General features: G+C 39.2%; 1 long non-coding RNA gene across 1 annotated transcript in view; it reads right to left on the bottom strand.

Moving 5' to 3' along the window:
- Positions 1-318: 318 nt before the first annotated feature.
- Positions 319-26117, bottom strand: part of LOC127528806 (uncharacterized) — a 68587-nt gene continuing 42788 nt past the window's right edge. The window contains exon 2 of the long non-coding RNA XR_007935417.1: positions 319-426. This is a non-coding gene — a long non-coding RNA (uncharacterized LOC127528806). The remainder of the gene's footprint in view (positions 427-26117) is intronic.

Genomic DNA, 26117 nt, shown 5'->3' with positions numbered 1-26117 from the left:
TAGGCTCCCATTCTATCACTAACACTGTGATCCCTGTTCTCCATGAAAACATGAGATTAGATTTTTACGGCCATCCCCACATTACTTTTGCAATGTACTGTAAATGCATCTTTCAGTCATTTTAATTTCTTATTTTTATTCCATACAAGATTTTTAACTCTGTTTTAAATCCCCGATGTATCAAGCTTTGCTGGTGTGATGACATCTTTCCACCCTACAACAGTCTGTCGCTCATAACAGCATCGGCCTTCAACGCCACATCACTATAGTATTCCATTAGCCAAGTCAGTCAATGTAAAGACCAAATCGTCACACAGTACCTGATGCTGAAATGATGGCAGCTCATGGGGTCTGCGACAGACGACTCCTACCCTAGAGACCTGATTCCGGTCCTGGAGCGTTCAGTGCTTTAACCATTTGTTGGGGCTGAAAGAAGCATTGAGAAAAGAACACTCCATGAGTGATGATGAAGTAAACTAACAGATTGCTAATGTTTTAATACATTTCAACAAAGAAAGGCATAAAAAAGCTAATCTCATCTTGGCAAAAATGTGTTGATTACTTAGGAGATTATACAGAAAAAGTCTACACATTTTTTGTTTGCTTTATTTCTAACAACAGACTTTCAATTCGTATTTGTTTGTGATAACCCTTTCCTGTTATTTTATTTGAACTAATAAAAACCTATATGCTTCCTTATTCTTGCATTTATTGCGCTTTTGGCCCTTGATTTCATTGCATTTACAGGTAATTTACCACCATTTAATTAGCCTCATTTTTTTCAAATTACAACTTCTTCAGCAGGTCTCTAAGCTATTTTACATAACACACTGAAAGCCTGCTTTTTATGTAATTACATAGTTAAAAAAAAAGAAAGAAAGAAAATATCTCATTTGCAATATACATAAAGGAGTCTCCTTGCCAAGCATTTACAGTGTATTGAAAAGCAACATAACTCCCATTGTGGCTAAAGGTGAACCATCTGACAAATTACTTTCTAGGCAATCAAGTCAGCCCTTGGTTGCCCAGCACTGTTTCTGAACAATGTGACTTTCCTATCCTGTAATAAATGGCAGGCTGCCGGATGCTTGCATTACCCAGTGACATATTTCAGACATCATTTTTCTTACTTTAACAACTACACCGTCTTTCTGTTCCAAGCGATGAAATCCAAAACCTGCCACACAAGGTGAGAAACCCCAGTGGACAACATTCTAACAATGTCAGATGTTTACTGCACTTGTGTATGCCGCGTGTTCAGAATGGAAAAACAGGAATGTGAGGAAAAGGACTAAGCAAAGATCACTGAAGATATAAAGTAATTAATAATTAACGGAAGCATCGGTCATTCCTATCATTATACGTATTTGGCAGGCAATTTATTGGATGAATCAGGAATATCATTTACAGTGCCCTTCATAATGTTAAGGGCGTTTAATTTAAGGGTATTTGCATACATTTCGGACACATCATGTAGAGATGGCAAACCTTTTTCTACACTGTCCCCCTATTTCAGGACACACAGCAGTGGCAGGTCTATTAAAGTCGTCATATTTAGTATTTTGTCACATATCCCTTGCATGCAATGACTGCTTGAAGTCTACGATTCACAGACATCACCAGGTGCCGAGGTGTCTTCTCTGGTGCTGCTCTGCCAAGCCTCTAATGCAGCCATCTTCAGCTCCTGCTTGTTTCCGTGGGCTTGTCCACATATGGAAGGCCTGCTCAAATGAATTTAAATTGGGTGACTGGCTTGGCCATTCAAGAATTTTCCATTTTTCATCTTTGAAAAACTCCTGTGTTGCCTCAGCAGTGTGTTTGGATCATTATCTTGTAGGATGAAGTGTCGTCCAATGAGTTACTGGAACTTGAGCAGATCAGATGTTTCTCTACACCTCAGAATTCATTGTGCCACTGCCATCAGCAGTCCCGTCATCACCGGAGATGAGTGTGCCAGTACCTGTGGCAGCCATAACACCCCCAGCACCATGTTTAACAGATGAAGGGGTCTGCTTTGGATCTCGCCCAGTTCCTTTTCGTCTCCACACTTCATCACTCTGATGCAGGTTTATCTTTGTCTCTTCTGTCCACAAGACATTTTTCCAGAATTTTGTAGGTTCTTTTAAGTTCTTTTTCACATGCTATAATCTGGCCATCCTGTTTTTGTGGCTCACTAGTGGTTTGTATCTTGCCGTTTTGGCCTCTGTATTTCTATTCATAAAATCTTCTGCTGATAGTTGTCTCTGACACATCCACATCAGCCTCCTGAAGACTGTTTCTGATCTGCTTGACTGGCCTTTGGGGCATTTTCTTTACCACAGTGAGGAGTCTTCTGTCATTTTCGCGATTACTGAGCTCACCTGAGTGTTCTTTCTCCTTAAAAGATATTCCAGATGGTTGATTTTATATTTTTATAATTATATTTTTTTTACATTTTTTTGATTTTTGAAGTTTGTTCTGTTGTATTACTATGCGGGCGGAGCTGTGGGGGACAGCTAGTAGTGTATAACAATAAAAAGTAAAAACTTTCAAGTGGTGAATACTTTTTTGTATAAACACATGCTATACATAATATACAAACACAATAAAAACTTTTAAACTGTCACACAAATATATTACTATTTTAATTCAGTGAAAGCACATTACAAAAATCACATAATCTCTAGTTCCATGTTGTATGACAAGAAAATGTGAAAATGTTCCAAAGGTGAGAATCTTTTATAGGCACTATATATAGCCATACAGTGCGAATGCAAAAAATAAGTCTTAAAATGTCACACAAATATATTACAATCTTACTTCAGTAAAACCACCTTTCAAAAATCACATAATTTCTAATACCAGACTTCAAAACAGTTGCCTGGCTAACGTATCAGGGATAGACTAATTAATCTTCTGCAAAATCCTGCAAGATTTCCACTTGTCAAAATCAATTCAATTTGCACATCTAGCTCGTCTGTTATGCTTGACCTTAGCGCTATCTCTAAATCGTAGATCAGCAGTATAGGATCCAAGAAGTTAATTATTTTAGTGGATATCACATAAAATTATCCCAACAGAAGGCGTCCCACTAAGCCTATCATCACGAGGGACTTCAAGGTACGCTTGCGAGCATAGCGGACGTCTGATCCTTAAACGGCAGGATGTGTCTCATATCTTCATTCTGCATTTGGCAAATGATCAAGGAGGTCGTATATTTTCTTTTCCAAATACAACATTTTAAAAATAAAAGCACAGCTCTGCACGATCCCCTGTATTTCATAAGAACATTTATTACGCTTCAGCTCTAAAATTGTTCAGAAGCTGATTTTGCCAGCTTGGGCACTTAACGCATCCACATAGCTTTTTGTTTTAAGTAGTGCATATTGAGTGAGTCGTATATAACTGACATGAATAAGGGAGACAAGTGTGATTTATTGATTAACCTGCAGGTGAGGGTTAACACTGCCATCAATCAAATGGATTATGATGTCCAACACCTGCCAGCAATAAATATTATGACATTCCTGAGGGAGGTGGCTGTGCATAATGTTCATCTTGGCAGTAAACCATATGCATTAAAACTCAGATCTGTATATGTTCGGGAGGCAGATAACACATGCCTGCTTTAGCATTTACATTTCTTTCTGCATTCACATTTGTTTTCCAACTTGTTTTACGTGAAAGGAACGAAAAGGAACAAAAACAAATCTCTGCCACTATGATTAGATCAGGCTTTTAGCCAACCTTTCTTTCTACCACTATGAAAGGTAAACTTCGAGACTCGTTTTTATCATACTGTATTCATAAATATTAATGAATATGTTCGAGTGTCAGTTGTTCTTCTGGGAGGAAATCAGATAAGCTTTCCAACTGCTACAAAACTACAGCTTAACAGCTTCCTGTATTTAAAAAGATATTGGCTTTAACAACTTTCTGTTTTCATTACTGCACTCTGCGCAAAATGTACACGCAATGACGGCTGGGTGCAAGGAGCCTTTTCTGTCACTTGTGTTATTTAAGAAAATGTTGGTATTACTTGCTATGTTTAATAAAATGCACCAGCTGCGACTCACACGCCACTTGCTTCAGCATTTACATAATACTAAGACCAAATTGTAAATACCATAAAAATGATTATATTAAATAAAAAATTGCACCAACAATTGATCCAGTATAGAATGGACTGGAGCAACATATTGTAACCCTTCCATAATATAGCTGATGTATTTAAATCAAGGATTCTGTTTCCAGTACTTTTATATGCAATACACACCCTACTAAGTTAAACATATCATAACATTCTCAAAACTCTTAAGATTAAAACATTAATTTGGTGGCTCTGGGAATCACAAGCAGGCAGGGTGCCGGGCCATCGCACAGCCCACTCACTCATGCTGGTAAAAAATAAAAGAGGACTTTTACTTTTTATAAGTTACAATATGCCTTAAGGGAATCCTCCACGTAAAAACTGTATTTTATTTTCTTTGTTACTTACCCCATGCATTTTGTAGTGATGACCAAGAAAAATGTTTAATGTCAGGTAGTAGCTAACTTCTCTCTCTCATTCTTCCCTGGGCAATAGCTTACCAATAGGAATTCGCCAGGCTAATACAGTGGAGCACTGTAAAACACTGCTGAAAATACAATTCTTTAACATGGTTTGCTCATAGCTTCATTTTACTTTAATCCTGATGCTCTGTATATTCAATTAATTATCATTATTATTCATGGTGGCTGCAAAATCTGTACTAACCCCTACTTTCTCTTCTATTCTTTTTCTGGTTTTCTGTGGTGGCGATCTGCACCACCACCACCTGATCAAAGCTCCATGATGTCCCTACATTGATAGATTAAAGGCCAGAAGTCCACATGACCATCATCATCAAATTCTTCCATGAGAACCCTGAATACAGTGAGGACTGATTAAGGTAATTAATGTTAGGTAGAATGCTGAGAGGGGCCTGGGTGGTCTCGTGGCCTCGGAATCCCTGCAGATTTATTTTTTTCTCCAGAGTTTTTTTTTTTTTGTTTTTTCTGTCCTCTCTGGCCATCGGATCTTAGTTTTATTCTATGTTAATTAGTGTTCCCTAATTTTAATTCTTATTTATTTTATCTTTTTTCTCTTTCTTCATCATGTAAAGCAGGCATGTCAAACACGCGGCCCCCAGGCCGCATGCAGCCCGCAACATAAATCTGTGCGGCCTGCATGACATATCCTAGTTAGCACTGAACTTGTACAAAATGATTACTATCGTTTGTGATTGAATCATTCTGCATCTTCGGTGTTACTTATTGACTTTTCTTACTTCTGCCTTCTGACAAAAGCGCATTTTCCCATGGCATTACGGTACTGGAAACGTCATCTGCTAGTATAGCCATGAGCCTTATTCAAAGTTAATGAGCTGCAGCGTCACAACTGAAGTGCTAGGCTGCAGCAGCGGGCAGCAGGGGCGGCCTTAGGCATGTGCAAACTGTGCACCTGCACAGTGCCGCCAAATCCCAGGGGCCGCCACCCCAATATATATTGAATATAAAACAGAAAGAGAAAATAACGACACAGCTGACGGCAATGTGGCCGAAAAACATTGTGTTTCTTGTTAATTAGTACGCTGTATTTACAAATGTCGCTAGAGTTGGAGCAGTAAGCTATATGTAGTATTATAACGTTCTGCCGTAATGAGAATATCATGGGCCGCCACTTGGTTTTCAAGTTACGGACACGCGTATATAGAAGCGTGTCATGAGCACGAGGCGGCTATGCAGTGTCTGCAACGGATGTGGCCATCCGCCGTGCATAAGATACTGTATTGACATTGCCAGGCGAAGGGGCCACTGATTCTTTCTCTGCTCAGGGCCGCCACGAGCCTAGAGCTGCCCCTGCTAAGGCTACACTACTGACTGGGCTGCTGAGACTGGCCACTGGGCAGAACTGACCATCACGAGTAGTAATAGCCCGCATATTTTCACATTTTTTTGCTCTAGTTTCATGCTTATATTGTAACGAACAGTTAGTGCAGACTACAGTTGAAGATCTGAAGTGGACTCGAGAAGTTGATGAGTTGTTTATTAACATATTTTTGTGATTTTGAGTTTGTAAAATTATTGTAGGTCAGGTGGCTTTTTGCATATCGGCTTATTTTACAATGTAAACTTTGAAGTAAACTTAGTAAAGTAAAATTAGAATTTTGAAGGATTTGTTTTCCAACTTGAATTACTGAGCAATGAATTCAGTGAGCATTTTTGTGATTTCAGTTCACACAAACAGGGAATTGCGCTGTTCTCTTACAACGTTGAGAATGCGCCTGAGAATATCCAAATGGAACTGACTGAAGTGCAGTCAGATTCTATTCTGAAGGCAAAATACAACGAAGTAGGTGTGCCAGGCTTGTATGCTTACCTGCCACCCTCGTATGTGCAGATCCGTAAGTTGGCATCGAGAGTACTGTCAATGTTCGGAAGCACTTACCTTTGTGAGCAATAGTTTTCATTAATGAAAGCTACCAAAACCCCACATCGCTCAAGACTTACCGTCGAGCACCTTTCATCCCTCATAAAAGTTGCAGCTGCACAAGATTTCAAGCCTGATATTGACGAACTGGTTACTAACAAGAGATGCCAAGTGTCAGATCTAAAGAAATAAATCTCACACTGTAAGGCTCCTATATAAGCAATGAATATAATATAATGAATTTAATATAATAAGGACCTAGCTAAGAGGCTAAGACTCTAATTCTACATTGTTGTATGGAGACTGTATGGAAATAAATTGCTTTTCTTTAAACTTTAAGTGTTACATTTTTTAAAGTTTTCAGTATTGGAAAGAAACCTACAGTAACTTTGTATAATAGTATAATAGTATTTGTTACAGTGCGGCCCGCTGAAGCACGTATGGCAGTCAAAGCGGCCCACCAATGGTAATGAGTTTGACATGCCTGATGTAAAGCACTTTGAGCTACATTATTTGTATGAAAATGTGCTATATAAATAAATTTTGTTGTTGTCATGTTTTTATGAAGAACAAAAATAAAAAATACATGATATAATGTTAACCAATGGTGACCAGTGCTGTACAGCAGAAAATAATATGAAAAAAAGTCCATACTCATGTTGAATAATCCATTCATTTGCTTACAATATGCAAAGCACGTGCATTTTTTACTACAATATTGTTAAAAAGATGCTTCCGGAAAAATCAGAGCACATCATGAACAGGATACACATTTACATAAGATACTGCTTTTGAATTAAAGACAGGACTCTTGACCAATGAATGAAGGGGAGAGGCGAATCTTAAATTCAATTTCTGTTGATTTTTCCAGAGATATCTGCTTAACATCCTTTTAGCAAAGAAAGCATTTGTTTTGCATGTTGATAGCAAAAGACTGAGTAACTGACATATGGATTAAACAACACGAATATCACAAGTCTTTTTTTCCTAATAGACGTTTTTCATAGTGTTTGCCATTGGTCACCATTACCTTGTGTTAAATCATAAATGTTTTATCACTGTTCCTCATAAAAACATTAAATGAAAATGTTTTTTCCAGTCATTACAAGAAAACAGTTGGAGTATTCAAAAGAAAAAGTGAACAATAATAGAAAGTAGGGCTTGAAGTGGACTGGTAAGCACCCTTATTGCGTACCAGCTTCACCCCATTTCAGCAGTGTAGGACTGGTACTAAAGCGTCATGAAGTTCAGATTCTGACACCCCTGAACTATCAGCATGCTTAAAACACCAAACGGGACCTCTATTCAATATAATATACCTATAGTAATACAGTACTCTAGGAACATGAAGGGGCAAACTCAATGATATAATATACATTGTGAACCAACAAGGTGCATACAGCCACCCTAAATGGACACAGACAGGCAGACACAAGTTTGCCACACAACACACACTTGCATTTTCAGGTAGGAGTACTTTCTCTGCTCCCCACAGCACAGTACATGGCCACAGCAGTATAGCAAATTGAACACAATCCCTACTCTTTGCTACTCCTAGCTGTGGTGGAAACCCACCAAAGGGCTCTGCAGCTCCCCCTGGCCTTCCCCATGGAACCGAACAAGGCTGCACCAAACTCCACCTCCCAGCGTGCCCTGTGGGAATCTGTGGTGCCACAGCTGCCCAGGAGGGCTGCCCCCTGGTCCTTCCATCTAGTTGATGTCCTGGCCGGGTAATGACTGTGGCCGGCCATTACAATGTGTAACAATGTGCTCAGGAGTCCCGTTTTACTGACAAGTTGTGTGAAATTTACTCCGCATCACATGGAGAATCAAAATGCTGACAAAAACTGAGAGTACCAGCAATTATTTATTTCAACATCAATCCCTGGTAGAAAGATATCTAGGAAATCCATTGACCCCTAAATTTCTTGTTTGTTAAATATTTCTTATGCTTCTGTAAAAGAGTCATAAATTTTCCTCTTAGAACTAACTATCTGTCTATATATCTATCCATCCTTCTATCAAGAATTTATTCAGTTGCATGCTTTATCTGGAAAAATTGTATCTAATGTATTATCGATTGCAAGTACCCACAACAAAACAGAAGATTATAATTGTGTAAAATTCTAAATTGGCCTAAGTGTGGATGTCTTTGTGATTGAACCCTGTGATGATCTGGCATCCTCTCCAGTCAGTTCCTACTAGTGGCGAACCTTCAGGCAGCGCAGGTGAGCCATTTGCCAAAATTTACATTAATTTGTTTAGCAGACACTTTTATTGAAAGCAACTTACAAAAGAAGGCAACATAATCAAGTAAACAGCAGTGTAAAGATGGTTTAGAAACAAGTTCTACAGGAGAAGTTTACAAAATTGATCAGCACAAGTGAAGAGCTCAGAACAAAACACAAGCGAGTTACAATTCCTAGGTTACAAAAACCTAACAGCTAATATCAGAGAGACAGAAATTCACTGAACAAGAGAGATTTCAAACGCTTTTGAAACACATGAAGGGTGTCAACGGTTCAAATGGAGGTAGGCAGTTCGCTACACCAGCTAGGAGCAACACATGAAGAGTCTAAAATAAGATTTGATACCATCCAGGAGTGGCATCACCAGACATCATTCTTCAGCATACCTGAGCAAACAAAACAGAACATAAGACGCTTTAGGGCTATGGGGGTTCATGATGGCTGTAGGGGCTGATGTTTTGTAAGGCTTCATTATAAATGTGCTTACCTACTTGACCCTGGAATGACAGGGTTAATGGAGTATCATTCATAAATTCTAATTATGACTAATGACCTTATAGATAGATAGATAGATAGATAGATAGATAGATAGATAGATAGATAGATAGATAGATAGATAGATAGATAGATAGATAGATAGATAGATAGATAGATAGATAGATAGTGTGGCAGACAGCTGGGACTCTTGCCCAGCCAGGACGCCTGGGGGATGGAAGGAGCAGGAGAGAAGCAACATCAGGAAGTGCTGCATGAAGATCACCTGGAGCACATCCAGGTGCAACAAAAAAGGGGCCACAGGAGTACAGTCAGCAGAACAGAGAAAAGGAAAGAATAAAGAAGGAAAAGAAAGAAGCGACTGAGCTATTTTGGTGATCTGTGCACTGAGTAAGGTGCTGTGCTGAGAAGAAAATAAAAGCATGAGCTTCTGTAAGTGCGCCTCTTGAGTATGTCTGTGTCGGGCTGAGCGGCTGGTACGCCCTCTACTGGTGTCACAATAGATAGATAGATAGAAGCAATGTTTAATAGACATGAAAGGCATTACATAATAGATAGATAGAAGCACTACATAGTAGATGTGAAAGATACTATATCATAGATAGATTAGAGCAAATAGGATTCACCTGACCACAATATCAAGTGCCACAGCAAAGGGTCTGAAAGCTTATATGAAGAAAAGTTCAGTTTTTGATTTGCATTAAATTTGCAAACCTTTGAAAACATGTTGTCACTTTGTCATTATGAAGTATTGAGTGTAAAATGGTAAAGTGATCTGTTTAAAATGAAATCTAAAACACAATAAAGTGTGCAGATCGATAAGACACGGTATAAGTTAGTTATGTAAACAGACAGACACACAGATAGATAGATAGATAGATAGATAGATAGATAGATAGATAGATAGATAGATAGATAGATAGATAGATAGATAGATAGATAGATAGATAGATAGGACACTGTGTAATTGAGTTATAGAAACAGACAGACATTTATTTCTCCCAAGGGGAAAATTAGCAAATAAGATACAGTACAGTACCCGTAAATATACCTAACATATATGCTTGACATTTCTGTGGTGGTCATTTTTAAATTGGGTTTTATTTAATTACTCATAGGGAACCTAATTTAGTTGTTTGCATTTTGGGCCTATCAAATTCCAGTTACACTACTGGTTCCTAACATGCTGCCAGGACAGCTGGGGGGTCCCGTGACCCTGAAGTGGATTATGTGAGTGGGATAGTTTTCAATTATGTTGTTTCATTTTTGGCTAAAACGTTTATCAAAGGGCGGCACAGTGGCGCAGTGGTAGCGCTGCTGCCTTGCAGTTAGGAGACCTGGGTTCGCTTCCCAGGTCCTCCCTGCGTGGAGTTTGCATGTTCTCCCCGTGTCTGCGTGGGTTTCCTCCGTGCGCTCCAGTTTCCTCCCACAGTCCAAAGACATGCAGGTTAGGTAGATTGGCGATTCTAAAAATTGGCCCTAGTGTGTGCTTGGTGTGTGGGTGTGTTTGTATGTGTCCTGCGGTGGGTTGGCACCCTGCCCGGGATTGGTTCCTGCCTTGTGCCCTGTGTTGTCTTGGATTGGCTCCAGCAGACCCCCGTGACCCTGTGTTCGGATTCAGCAGGTTGGAAAATGGATGGATGGATGGATGACATTTATCAAAGGTGGCTTGCAATAGCAGAGCAATTGTTCTCATGCGGTCATGTGTTATCGTGTGCATACGGAGTACAGTGAAATACTTGAATGTTCAATCAAAATGCAACATGTCGCCACTCTCTGACACCATGATAGACTTTATTTATATGAACATAAAATGTAAATAAGTTGAGTTGATGCACCCAATTCAAGAAACCTTACTGAGGGAAATCCCTAAATTTTGTTTCCTTGAGTTCCAGTTGGATTATCCCTTTGACAAGCCTCAGAATATATTTAAAATTGGCTAGAAATATTTGACTATGAACATTAGAAAGTTAGGCAAAGGTTTGCACCTTTTACCATCCATCTTCTCAACCTGCTTATCCTGAGCAGGGAAAGGGCACAAGGTACACTCAGAGGGGTTCTTCAGAGAAATGCCATAGGGGAACCATTTTTGTTCCCAAAAGACCCATCCACATGAAGGTTCCAGGGAGAGCCTTTATTTATTTAGATTTGTAACAGGAGCCATACAGTAAATAACCACGAATAGATGGTAACGGATCTGTAAAATTCCAATGACTCACAATTTTAAAAGGACTCATGCTGCATATGTAGAGTAACACAGTCTTGATTTTCTTAATGTTAGTTCTGCTGGGTAGCCTACCATACATTAAAGATTTCAAATTTTTCACAATTATTAGGAAGTTTTTCAAGAACCCTACCCAGAATGAAATGGTTCTTTGTCAAACAGTAAATCTACAGGGAATCACACTACCCAGTAAAGATCCACATAGTGCCATTAAAGAACCAGGAATTTTAAGAGTGTAGGCACAATCCCTGGACAAGGTGCCAGTCCATCACAAGGTTAACACACACATATCAGGGGGCTAATTTAGCAGCACCAATCCACCTAACCTGCATGTCTGTGGATTGTGAGAGGACACCAGAACACCCAGACATGGGGAGAACATGCAGACTCCACAAGGGGGCTTCTACCATTTAAAATTCTAAATCTTATGCATTGTAACTGGAACACAAGCACGTTTGCCAGCTTGCTCAGGACCACACAGTGAGAAGATTCAGAACCCCAGGGGCTTTTGATTTAATTTTCCCTGCCTTGGCCACTACATCACACTGCCAATTCCCCCTTTCCCACCATTTTATTTCATTGTATTTGTGAACAAAACCAGTGAACAGTTTTATTATAAATGATCTGACTTAATATGCTCTCTCACTTTGAACAATTCCCGTTCAAAACTGAACAAATTCTTTTTATAAAGTGCTACATTCAGCTAATGAGTTCAAGGTTTGTAATGTTCAATCCCAAACTCTTTTCCACCTTCACAAACACAACAAAACACACCAAACCTCTTAAAAGGCACGATGCATTGAGTGAGGGAAGAGGAAAAAACGGTGCCAGCAGCTAGCCATTAGTCTGAATAGTACCCAAAGACTTAATTACAAGAATGATTCATTCTAGCCCAGTGCTTTCAATTTCTCATGTGTCCGCACAGTAGTCAATTTAAGATAAGTGACAGTCACCGCTTTCAATCAATTGTGACTTATTGGGTTTTTAGAAAGGAAATCCAATTTTTTAATCAAGATAATCGATGAGAGTTTGGATATGTCAACGGGAATAGTTTTTTTTTTTTTTAAAGTGTGCGCGGATACGTGTACTCCTTCAATAGATACGTGGTTTATTATTCAGACAGTCATTGAAAATGAAGCTTGGAAAGTCGGCACAAGAAAGAAAGATAAAAAAAAACAACAACGAGACACACACTGAAAAGCCGTGCCTTCTTTTGTGGCACATCGCGGACTGTCACCATTGTGTTTAATCGCGGCTGATGGTAACCAGGATACAACCCATCTGCAGAGCATTAGCTCCTAATTTACATCAGATTGCTCTTCTCACCCAGCAAACATGTACAACATACATGGCAAAAAAGCAGCTTGGCGAACCATCAAATTGCATGTTCTGCTCTTTGTAAAACACCAGTTTATTGCCAGAGCGCCGCGGCTTTCAAAACAAAGACGTGGCCGTTTCGCGCACGCTGTTATTCGACACAATTCTTAAACGAAAGTTGGAATAATAACAGGTACCTGATCTTTTCCCCCCCTGTTGATATCGCCGCGATACTTGAGAGCTCTGGTTTATTCTACGCGGTCATGCGAGCGCCACCTGCCGGATGATCATAAAGACGAGAGACGCCCTTCAGATTTACACACCTTGAGGAAGGAGGCGCACGGAAACTTTATCAAACTTTACACACGGGTTAGACCGCCTTGTTCTTGCCATAAAACTGTCTGTACGTGCAGTTTTCATATTGTATTTAATTAATTCGTATAGGCGTAGCCGAAACAGTGCTCCAGGACAAACCGTAGAGCCGAAATGAATCAGAATCAGAATATCTTTATTGTCTTTGTAACAAATACAACGAAATTAGGTGCAGTCCCTGCGTTGTCAAAATATAAATAAAATAGGATTAAAATAGGATAAGAAGAAATAAGATAGAACACAAACATTCAACATAAGACCTTAATTGCGCATGCACACTATTGCACAAGATGTCATCTATTGCACTGCTGCATTGGAGGTGTTAATTTATTAGAGGATATCTGTACGCCACAGTAACGGGGCAGCAGTTCTGCGATTAGAATGACCGCCTCACATCTCGAGCGCTCTGGGCTGTAATCCTGCTCGTGTGGAGGAAGTCTACACACTCTCCTCGTGTTTTTCTCAGGTTTCAATGTTTCCAGAGATTTTTAGGTTAGGCTAATTAAAGATACCAAGTGAGCGCTTGTGTGAATTTGAATATGTATGTGTGAATGGGTTTGCATTTCATTTTCATTAAATGTAATTCATCAAATAAATGAATGAATGAATGAATGAATGAATGAAAATGAAGGGGTTTCCATATTCTTCCCTTGTTTGCGTTCCTCCCACAGTCCAAAGACATACAGCTTAGGTGGACTGGCATTGTTCAATTGGCACTAGTGTGTATGTGTGTGTGTTTTCTGGTGCCCTGGATTGTTCCTGCTTTGCACCTAACGTTAAATTAGCAGCAATTCCTGGTTACTAATTCAGAATATGGCTGCTGTGGTCCTCCCAGGATTTGCTCCTGACACCAAACCTCTACATCAAGAGTGTACGGACCAGAATTTGAACCTACACTCTTAACAATAAAGGTGCCAGAGTGGTTCCTCACAGCAATGCCGGCCACAGGGGAACCATTTTTGGTATCAAAACACCCATCCACCTGAAGGCTTTAGAAAGAACCTTTAGATCTGTAACAGGCTCCATACAGTAAATGACTACAAGCAGATGGTCACAGAAATACCAACGGGTATAAATATATTAAAAGGACTCTCACTGCATACAGCAACACAGGCTAAGTTCAGGTTTTCCTAATCTGTTTGTGTCCTGCTAGGTAGCCTACCATACATTAAAGATTTCATTTTTTTCATATTAGGAAGTTTTTCAAAACACAACGAACTTCATATGCAAAGAACCTGTCCCAGAATGAAATGATACTTTGTCGAGCGATGTTACTGTGTGTGAGGAACCACATATCCCAGTAAAGAAGCATAAAGTGCCATTAAAGAACCAGCATTTTTCAGAGTGTGGGAGTGATGAGGGAGAGTCAACACCATTCCATGCATTTATAGATATAGATAATCTATGCCCAAAAATATTTTTCTGCCCAAATATAAAAGTACATTTTTTAATTTGGTTTGTTTTAAGTATACATTTAATAATCAAACAATAATATTGTTTATGTTACTGTACATAGCATATCATGTTATTCTCAAACTCACTTAATCCAGTTCAGCATTATGGAGGCGCCTGGGCCATCTTAACATATTGGGCACAAAGGGTACTGGCCAGGAGCATAGGGGCACACAATGTTTCTGATGCCTATAATAGTAATAATACATTTTATTTATATAGCGCCTTTCCCATGCTCAAGGCGCTTCACAGAGTCTCATAAAGAAACAGCAGGTATCTGTAACATTGGACACAGAGGTTTCCTGAATAGCACATTAAAACAGACAGATACAAGACATACGGTACAAAGTCATTAAATAGGATAAAAGACAATAAGCCAGAGTAAAATACTAAATTCAATACTAAAAGAAAGCCTAGCAAATCACATCATTTATGATATAACACACACACACACACACTAATTATTCTGAGTATCTGGACAGAGAGGAAGACTGAAAGAGGAGGCAGAATGTCAGGTGAAGTTAAAAGCCTTTCTGAACAGATGAGTTTTCAGTTGGAGTCGCTGATCTCATTAATTTAGGGAGGTCATTCCAAAGTCTGGGCGCTATACAGCTGAAGGCCCCGTCACCCACAGAGTGCAGGTCAGTGTGGGGCACAACAAGATAGCCAGAATCAGAATATTTATTTCTGTTTGGCTATCATAGCAGGGGCGCCAGCACACTACTTTGCCCGGGGGCCTGTGATACTGTTAAGACAGCCCTGTGAATGGCCTAAGCCTATTTGGGCAGCACTCAGCACAAGGCAGGAAATTACTGTGGGACAGTCGCCAGTCTATCACCTGGTACATTCACACATCGACCCATCCATCCATTTTCCAAACTCACATATCGAGGGCAGAGTTGTGGGGCAGCTGACACTGAAGACTGAAGCCAGGAAGCACTTCTTCATGTGAAGACTTGTGGGAATCTGAAACAAACTACTGAGACATGTGGTTGAAACAGAAACCTTAAAGAACAAGCTGGATGAGATGCTGGGACTCCTTACAGCTATTAGCTCCTTTTGTTTGTCAAATTTCTTATGTTCTAATACCTGCACACGGCTCGAAGTTCATCACAAGATGAACATGTACACATCCATGGGTCAATTTAGCAACACCCATTCCACCTAACCTGCATGTCTTTCGATTATGGGAGGAAACCGGAGCGCCCGGGGGTAACTCACAACGTCACGGGGAACCCTGGGAGATACAAACTCCGGCATCCTTATTGCAAGACTGCAGTCCTATCGCTCTGCCACCATGCTGCCCTTGGGGTGAAGTAGAATTTATTAAATTAAACAAAACTATCATGGGTGTTTTATTTTTGAAAAATAAATGTGTGTATCTGTGTGTGATTTATCTGAAGCACTAACAATAATAGCAACACTAATAATAATATGCTGCTTATTCCTCCTTGCAACCCTAGAACATGGAGTGCACCTCACCAGACTAAACTCCTAAATTAGAACAGGCTGGGCCGGGGAAATGAATGAACGAACAAATGAATGAATGAGAACATCCTTTGAACTATTTGCTGAGTCAGAAGAGTTTTCTAAGCAGGGCAGCATGTAAAATGTGATTTATTTTAGAAAAGTGAGTAGCCAAACAAAACCCACACTAATGTAGTAATGGAATGAGATATCCACCCATCCATTTCCTTAGCCTACTTACTCAGACCAACATCTTGGGGCAGCTGGAGCCTATCCTAGCAATCACAGACAGGGCAACAAGTCCATCACAAGGGGAACACACACACCTCCGTGGGTCAATTTAATGCAGTGCGAGACCTAAAGTTTGGGTCCCCGGAAGCTTGAACTGTTAAGGGGGCTCCTTTCGTAACCAGCAACGAGGTCTGGGTAACCACTGTTATTTTCTTCAATGGGGTTCTTCCATGACAGTTCACCACAAATTTAAAAAAAAAATGTCACCACTACATCTCAGATTTTTATTTAAATGGTTGTGAATTAACACTATATTATTACACTATATTATTTATTTGTTTATTCTCATACTGTAGAGACCCAAACTTTTTAAGCAATGTGGATTAAAGTCGCTTGTGGTGCCCCTCTGGGATTAGGGGCCCTGAAGGTTAAGCTTTATTAGTTTATAGGAGATCCCCCCTGATTCCATGGAGTATCATCAAAACCTAAATAGTGAACTGGTTGGCCGCATGGTTTTCTGGTAAGTGCTATAAAGTGAAATATTATTGTTAATATGAAAAAGCGCTCAGAATTTTAAGTGGGCTATAAAACATCAATAAATAATTATCAATCCTAAAAATACTGCGGTGGGTTGAGGGATTGGTTCCTGCCTTGTGCCCTGTGTTGGCTGGGATTGGCTCCAGCAGACCCCCGTGACCCTGTGTTCGGATTCAGCGGGTTGGACAATGGATGGATGGACGGATCCTAAAAATATGAAACAGTCCTATTATACTTTTATTGTGGTGCCTGGAGAACGCGTAAGTGTAGTTTAGCTCACAATGTAAAACAACTCCAGCAAAAAAACAATCACAAGCTTGACAAACGACCTTCGATCGTGAACGGTTAAACCTGGAAAACGCGAATTTCTTGGTTTCTTTACTGGCGTCCATTAGTAAAGCATATTCATGGAGCCCCTAGCAAATGTCATTGGCTCTCCTTGCTAATAAGTGTTCTTATAACATGTTTAGACCCTTAAAGTAAATAGATAATCAAATAGGTCAATCGTTCGGGCAAGAACTATTGGAAAACAGCAGCGTTACTCGATTTCATGAAAAACGAGCAGTGCCTTTTGGGATCAATGCGCATATCGCGAAGTTGAAAACAGCAGCACGGAAGTCGGCCATCTCGGCGCATCCTCGCCTCCCTTCTAACGGCCAGCCCCCTTCTTCACATTCGCACCTGTCGCCTGCTTCTTCAGTTTTCAGGGTCGTGGAATCTGTGAAACAAGTCAAAATAAAGCAGAAAACCTGGAAGGGACGCCAGTCGAGATCGCAAGGCGCACTCAAACATGCAATCACATTTGGAGTTTCTGTTTTAAAAGGAGAGCTTTGGGCACAGCAGTTGTGAGAGATGCTTAAGAAAGACGGAGATGCGTCCATGGGTCTGGGCAGTGGGTGTCGTGTACAGTCGTACTGTATCAGTTTATTATTATTCAGTATGGGGAGGAAATGATTACATATGAGGGAATAAAACCAATTCATTTTTAACTAGATCAAGAAAGTCGAAAAAGAATTGACGTGAAAGCTTAAAAGAGCAGAGCGGCGGAGATCAGCGACACGGAGCGGCTGCCAGCCGCAGCTCTCAGGGTGGAGGCGTCTCAGAATATCCAACCTACAGGCGGCTGCTGCCTTAATTTTTTTTTGTCCTCATTTGGAGGAACGGAATATAAAAACAGATTTCTGATAGTCGACATCTGCAGAAGGAGACAGGCAGTCAAATACAGATTGCTGCGGAGAAATCCGCGTTAAAAGGATTTTAAAAGGACGCTTTGAATATATGCCGTATAATCGGTTTAACTATAAATCTAGTTCTTAATATTTTAACAGATTTTCCTATCTATTCTCCAGATGTTTATCAGTTCCAATTCAGGACAAGATAATTGTCCTACAAAACATTTGAACGTCACAGTTTTTTTTTTCTTTGCAAAACTTTATTGGTAGACCCAGTTTAAAACTGCCAACATGGGCAGTTCCACATATTATTTTATTACTTAAGGTAAAATAAATACACCTTAAAACTTAGTGACTAGATAACATCTTATTCTACAAAAACAAAATAAATAAATCTGGCAGGGATTTAATCTGGGGCGTCACGGTGGCGCAGTGATACACTCTTAGAAATAAGGGTGCCGTAGTGGCTCTTCAGAGTGAGGCTATAGGGGAGCCATCTTTGGTTCCCAAAAGACCTATCCATATGAAGGCTCCAGAAAGAACCTTTTTTTTTATTTAGATCTGTAACAGGCTCCATACAATAAATAGCTATGAACAGATAATAACAGATTTGTGAATTACAAATGGGTTCTGGTTTCAAAAGGACTCTCGCGGCATACAATAACACAGGCTAGGTCCTGATTTTCATAATCTGTTAGTGTCCTGCTAGGTAGCATACCACACATTAAAGATTTCAGTTTTTTTCTATATATTAAGAAGTTTTTCAAAGCACAAAGAACCAACTTCATATGCAAAAAAAATTTTTAAAAAGCATTTCCCCGAATAAAATGGTGCTTTATTAAGCAATCGTTCTATGAAGAACCACACTAGCCAGTAAAGAACCATAAAGTACCATTAAAGAACCAGGATTTATAACAATGTAGCACTGCTGCCTCCCAGCATTGAGCTCAGGGTTTGTGTTGGGGCGGACTGGCCATTAGGGCATTTGGGCATTGCCTGGTTGGCCGCAGACTCTGGTCTGGTCATGGGCCTGCTGTTTCATGAAATAAATTTTATGTACTGGTTACTGTTTGACATTAAAATTAATTTTCTAAACTACTAAACATTATCTGTCCAGTACTGCGATTTATATAGCCTATATAATATACCGTATTACATTATCAATTTGTTTTAGTTGTCAGTACACAACGTTGCAGTGACAAATTTGGTCAAAACTGCCTTTTGCTGATTTCTGTTTTGATACCACTACATTTCGGTTAGCATATACATTATTGCAATTTATTTTATCTCATATCTAGTATTTAAATTCTTCGGTACTAATAATTATACGGTGGTCCAGATCTAATTATGCAATTTTCATTACACTATAACTTATTAAGTTTATTACATAGAGCAGTGCTTCCCAACCTGTGTGCCGCTGCACCCTGGTATGCCGTGAGCACGGACTAAGGGTGCCGTTGCCAGGTGTCAGAACATAAAAAAATTTGATTTGAACTGATAATAATAATACCAGTTACATCTCAAGACTAAAGTCATGCTACCTGTGTGCTTTAATACAGCCCAGCGTGCATCCTATTTCAACTGCAGTCTGATGAATTAATAAATATTAGCTCTAATTTACTTACTTGCCACAGGGTAAGTGACGTTGCTTCCTGTTGTCTGTTTGTTTTGGTTTTTTTGGCGCCTAGAATGGCCGACTGTAGTGAAAGTCGTAAACGTAAAAACAACAGCAGCATCAGCGACTTCAATGAAAATGATAATGCGGGGAGCAGTAAAGTTGCAAAAACGAAAACACGATACAATCAGGAAACTTACTTGAATTATGGGTTTACATTTGTTGACAAAAAAGGTATTCAGCACCCGCGATGTGACCGAACATTACAGTGAAGTTTAAGGACATGAATTTAACAGAGTTTTGGATTATGGTTGAAATGGAACGTCCTGTGTTAGGTGCTAAGGCAGTCGGCATACTTATTCCATTCTGCACCACTTAACTGTGTGAAAAGGCATTCTCGGCATTGACACTACTGAAGACAAAACACAGAGGATGTTTATTGTCAGTTGAAAATGACTTACGAGTGTGTTTGTCAACTGCAGTTCGAGCTCGTATTGACAAACTTTCAAATTGTCTTCGAAGCCAGCCTTCGCATTAATTATGACGTTATAGTCAGCTTTGTGCCTTGTGACTTATTGCACTTTTCATGTTTGTGTTGTGTTCAAGTTTTTCATTTGAGACTGGTTTACTGGCAATTTATTTTTATTACCTTTGTAAATGCAAAAATGTGTAGTTGGTACGCCTTATAAAAATAGGAATCTCATTCTACTCAACTGATGAGTTAAGATTAAATTGTTAATTTCAGTAGTTACATATCAGAGTGAAGGGGTGCCGTTAGCTGAAAAGATTTCACTAAAGGTGCCGTGGTTTGGGAGAGGTTGGGAAGCACTGACATAGAGAATTCGCAGCACCTACCCTGCACATAGAGATTTCACTTAAAATTTGTTTTGTTGCCGATAGATGGCAGCACCTGCCCTGCATTCCAAAATGGCGGGGAGACGGTTGTCAGTCAACAACCGTAGATCTGGACCACCCTGTAGTTTAGATTATTTATTATGAATTTTATTGGTCTCTGGTCATCGGCGTGAGCAACAATTAGTGGTTTTCAGCTGCGATTATTAGTATGATGAAATAAAGTTATAAAGTGCAGGATAGGAGTTTTTCATATTAAGGCGGAACATTTGTAGTTTATTGTTAAGTTAAAGGAAGTTTTCAATCATGTGAGGTTCATGTTGATGTCAGTGGAGAAAAGTATCCTAGCCAAACCTGACACTAACGGTATTGTTGATGATGTGGCTGCTAAAAGCAGCGAACTGCGTAAGCTACTAGCCTACTAGGGTACTGGCACTTGGACATGACATTGACATTTGACATGCATTCTAATAACGTGTAAGCCGTGTTACTGAATTTTTATTTTTCATTAAATTTTATTTCTAAGCATGTCATCAAATTTTAAGTTGTGTCTAAACAACAGTGTACAGATTAAGTTTGGCGACAGTTTAGATAGAGTTCAAATCATAGGCTAATAGCAAGTAGCGAGCCACATACTCATCACAATTTTTAAGAAAATTACAATGAATAATGGGCCGAGTGGGTCAACCTCGTCACCTCACTTGTTGAAGGATGCCTGGGCCGGTTTTGAGACCCAGTCTGCTCCTGGTTTGTATTCCAGGTCCTCCCTGTGTGGAGTTTGTATGTTCTCCCCATGTCTGTGGGGGTTTCTTCTGGGTGTTTCTGTTTCATCCCACTGTCCAATGACATGGAGGTTAGGTGGATAAGCAATGCTAAATTGGCCATAGTGTGTGTGTGTGTGTGTGCGTGTGTGTGTGTGTTCGCCCTGCGATGGACTGATGCCATGTCCAGGATTTGTTCCTGCCTTGTGCCCTCTGCTAGCTGGGATAGGCTCCAGCCCCCCTCAAAACCCTTGTCTGGATTAAGCGGGTTAGAAAATGCCATGACATTTATTCTGAAGGCTGGAGGCTTTACAAGGCTGATAACAAACTGCTAGTAAAATACATCTCATCTCTTCAAAGGCTTAAAAGTTTTCACCATATCTACTCATTACTTTTTCAAGTACTAAATCCACTTTTATTATGATATTGATTGCGGCCCATAAATGTAAGAAAAACTGCACAGAAGATGGTTCTGGGCACAAATCTTCTCTCACGCCAACATTCACTCACACTTTTTACAAACAAAGGTTGCAGTAGCTGCCTGCTGACTGTCCTTCACTTTAGGCTTAAACATAATGGTTACTTAATGGCACTTGAATGAGTTGTGTGGATCATCATAAAACCATTGCTAGACAAAGAACCACTTTATTGTTGAAAGGTTCTTTGTATATGGAACTGGTTCTCTGGGCTAATGTGGATAAAATAGATATCAGCCATACTTCAGAAGAACTCATCCACCTGAAGCTAAGTATGTTTGGGACTTGGATGTGAGACCATCCAGAAAGCTTGGGCTGTTGATGGAAGAGGTGTTGGTGAGGCCAGCAGGGGGCACTTACTCTGTGGTCTGTGTGTGGATCCCAATGTCCCAGTGCAGTGATGGGGACACGGTGCTGTAAATATGGCACCATCCTTCAGATGAGATGTAAAACCAAAGTTTTGTCTCTCTGTGGTCATTAAAGATTCCTGGGCATCCTTCATAAGGAGTAAGGTGTAAACTAAACTGCCCGACACAGCCTAGCCATTCTGACCCCCTAATCATCCCTTGTCTCTAATCGGCTGTCTCTCTCACTCCTTCACCACCTAACAGCTAATGTGTAGTGAGCGTATTGGCGCAGAATGGCTGCCGTCACATCATCCAGACAGATGCTGCATATTAGCGCTGGTTGAAATTGCTCCCCTCTCACTATTTAAAATGCTTTGAGTTATGAGAAAACCACTATATAAATGTAAATAATAATAATAATTATTATTATTATTATTATTATCATCATTATTATCTTTAATGTAAAGGAGGCTACCTAGCAGGATACAACAGTTCCAGGAGCCCAGAACATAGTGTGAGTTATTGTACGCTGCAAAATTATGAAACCATTAGTGTTTTACAGATCTGTTATTTTCTGTTCATGGCTATTCATGGCTAAATGTTACAAATCGAAATAAATAAAGGATCTTTCTGGAGCCTTCATCTGGATGGTTCATTTGGGAAACATAAAGTGTTCCCCTATGTGACACTCCAAAGAACCACTTTGGCATCTTCACTTTTAAGAGTGTTCTGCTCGTTCTGAAAGAGGAATCCCATTGCTGGGGCGTTTGTTGTGTGCCCCCTTTAGTGTGAAGGGTCTTCTGCCTCTTTTATTCTCTTCAGTTTCAGACACACTGTAAAAAATATGGCCATCATATTTGCCTGAGCTCTCAATCATTTCAGTTTTAGAAAACTGTCAGAGGTGTAGACCAACAGACAGTTTGTATCAGTAAAATTAATGGCATCAACAATTCAAATTCTATCATCAGTCACATAAAATTGCACTGTGTCATTGACAACTTAATACAATTGCCTCAGGCTAAAACAATTTATGCTAATTCATTGGATGATGTAATTGTTAATTCATTACAAACCTATGATACACATGACACATTTCAGAATAAAACTATCAAAAATCTAGCCATAGAAATAAAAGTTATTTTCGTAAAACAATCATTATAAAAGCTTTAGTACTAGGGTGTTGTACCGTGTTAGCCATTATGAATGTAGAGAAAAGCCAAGCAAAATGACACCTTTTATTGGCTAACTAAAAAGATTACAATATGCAAGCTTTCGAGGCAACTCAGGCCCCTTCTTCAGGCAAGATTGTAAAACCTTGAAAGATATCTAATATTTAACAAAAGCCCTTCATGCTGTCTGGTGGAGAAGGACAGGTTCCTTTAGGGATGTAAGGTTTATTACAGTTTATCGAAAAAACAACCCACTATAAATCAGCTTCCAACACCCAAAAAACTTCAGCGCACACAGAAAAACGAGTTTGTTAACTGTCTTTAAGTTTTTGTTTACCATAGTACAAAGGAACAAATTGCAGCATTTCTGCAAAATGAAGTGTTCTTTTTGCAAATATACAAACTAAAAATGCAAATTAAGAATTCTGTGCTGTTTTGCACATTTACATACACCTCAATAACTCGGTTTTTCACAGAAAGCTGGTCTCTTAAATGCCATGTAAACCTTATTTCCGGTTGGAGAAATCGGGTTATTGGCCTTCGAGAAACCTGATTAACAGAGGTAGAGATGTCAACGAATACCTCGATTATGTGGCCGTGTAAACCTTTCATTAGGATACTCTGTTCTGTCAGCTTGCATGTCAGGGTTGCCAGATGTGCTGTTTTCATGCCAAATCAGGCTATTTATGAAAGTATTGTGTGGGAGGAAAATAATGATTTGGTGTTCTTATTATTACCACGCTTATTTTTTTATTATTATTACCACGCGTATTTTTTTATTATTATTACCACGCTTATTTTAACTTCACCTGTTTGTTGTCTGGTTCAAATCTTGTAATCGATATTTGACCCACTTCCTATTGTCCAAATGACTTGAAATTTTGCACACTTACTCACTTCCGATGACAATACATGAATCAATAATCAGTTTCACTAACTGATCAATTAATCCATATTCATTAAGAAATGAAATTTTCATATGAAAAATAGTTAAAGATTTCACCAATAGTAACGGATAGAAATATTTAAGGAAGTGTTAAAATATTGATTATAAAATTATACTAAAACAAACCCAAGACTAAAAAGTTGAAAATAATACATATATACAGTATATAAAATACAATTTAAAAACTGCACTTATATTAAGTTAAAAAGTGTACTAAAAAGTAAAAAAAATAAGTCTCTCATACATCACTCCAAAATAAAAGCATGGACGCTTTTCATCAATCAATAAAATCTTAGCAAAGCGCCCAAGCTTTTATTTTGGAGTGATGCATGAGAGACTTATTTTTTACTTTTTAGTACACTTTTTAACTTAATATAAGCATGGTTTTTAAAATATATATATATATGTTTATATATATATATATATATCCATCCATCCATTTTCCAACCCGCTGAATCCGAACACAGGGTCACGGGGGTCTGCTGGAGCCAATCCCAGCCAACACAGGGCACAAGGCAGGAAACAATCTTGGGCAGGGTGCCAACCCACCGCAGAGATATATATATATATATATATATATATATATATATATATATATATATATATATATATATATATATATATATATATATATATATTTTTTTTTTTTTTTACACTATTTTCAAAGGATTCATGCAGCCACCCAAATCCCTGGAATTCATCACCCTACTCCAGACATTGACAGCGGCAAAAAACTTAAAAGGGGGTCCTCTCCCACAGTTGTCAACAGCGGTAAAACACACCCCAGACATCAATGGGGGCAAATGCCCAAGAGGGGACTGAAGATGCCGACAGCATCATTTATTTGGCTGGCCCACAGCACCGTTACATGGGTTTTCAGCTGTCATTGGGTTGGAAATATCTGCAGGATCTGGCAGCTCTGCTGGACACACGCTTCCAGCAGTTACATCCACAAAATACATTCCAGAGGTAAATGGTCTGGAAATCGCATTACTCCTTCTCCTGCCTGATACAATCTGTTTCAATATTTCAGAAATCCCTAAATTTATGTTGATGAGCTGAGCGTACAGTGCTAAACTCAGCAGCAGAATCCTGAGGGTAATATGGCAACACATTAAAAGTAATGTGCATTACGTAGTCTGATTACTTTTTAAACTAAAGAGTAACCTAATGTAATACTTATGTTATTTAGGTAAAAATACCTGTGTTATTGTTATTGCAACAGCACTGGGTGTGAGGTAAGAAGCACATGTTCAGGTATGCCAGTCCTTTGCAGGGCTCAGTGGCACAGCCAAGAAGAAAAGAGTTTGCTGCATGCAATCCGGTGTATTTGACTAAACGTATTTAAAAAAAACACAAGAAAAAAGGTGTCATTTTGCTTAACTTCTCACTACATCCATAATGGCTAACACAGTACAACGCCCCAGTACTATAGGCACTTCTGTGTATTAGTGGCACTCTCCTAGATGGGTTTAGGTGTTTTTTTATCTGTTTTACTGGAACCTCATAAATGTCCAGCAGCACCTGTTACTTAGGGTGTCCCACAATGCTCAGTTTTGGGGCCTCTACCATTTAATATTTATCTGCATCCTTTATGTCAAATACTTTGTGCACACAGCCTGGACTACCAAAGCTATGCTGATGATACCCAGATATATGTAAACGCATCCACATTCCTTACATCTCCTGCTGTTTTTACTTGTCTGATTATTGTCATATTTTTCTGAAATCCAGTTTTTTAAAATTAAATCATGGAAAAACTAAAACACTTTTGATTGGGAATAAGTCTCACTTGGTTAAGATGGATCAATTTGCATTATTAGTTAATGATATCCTTGTTATGCTGTAGTTAGAAATCCAGGTGTTACACGTGACTCCTTTCTGTCATTTGTTCGATGTGTTAATAACTTAGTAAAAACTTCATTTTATTTCTTTACAAATATTTAGCCTGACTTTGAATATCTTTGACCTTGGCAGGTGCTGAATGTTTGGCCCATACTTTTAT

This window comes from Erpetoichthys calabaricus, chromosome 7 (assembly GCF_900747795.2).
Source record: "Erpetoichthys calabaricus chromosome 7, fErpCal1.3, whole genome shotgun sequence".
In the NCBI taxonomy this organism is placed as follows: Eukaryota; Metazoa; Chordata; class Cladistia; order Polypteriformes; family Polypteridae; genus Erpetoichthys; species Erpetoichthys calabaricus.
This window is presented reverse-complemented; position numbering and strand designations above follow the sequence as displayed.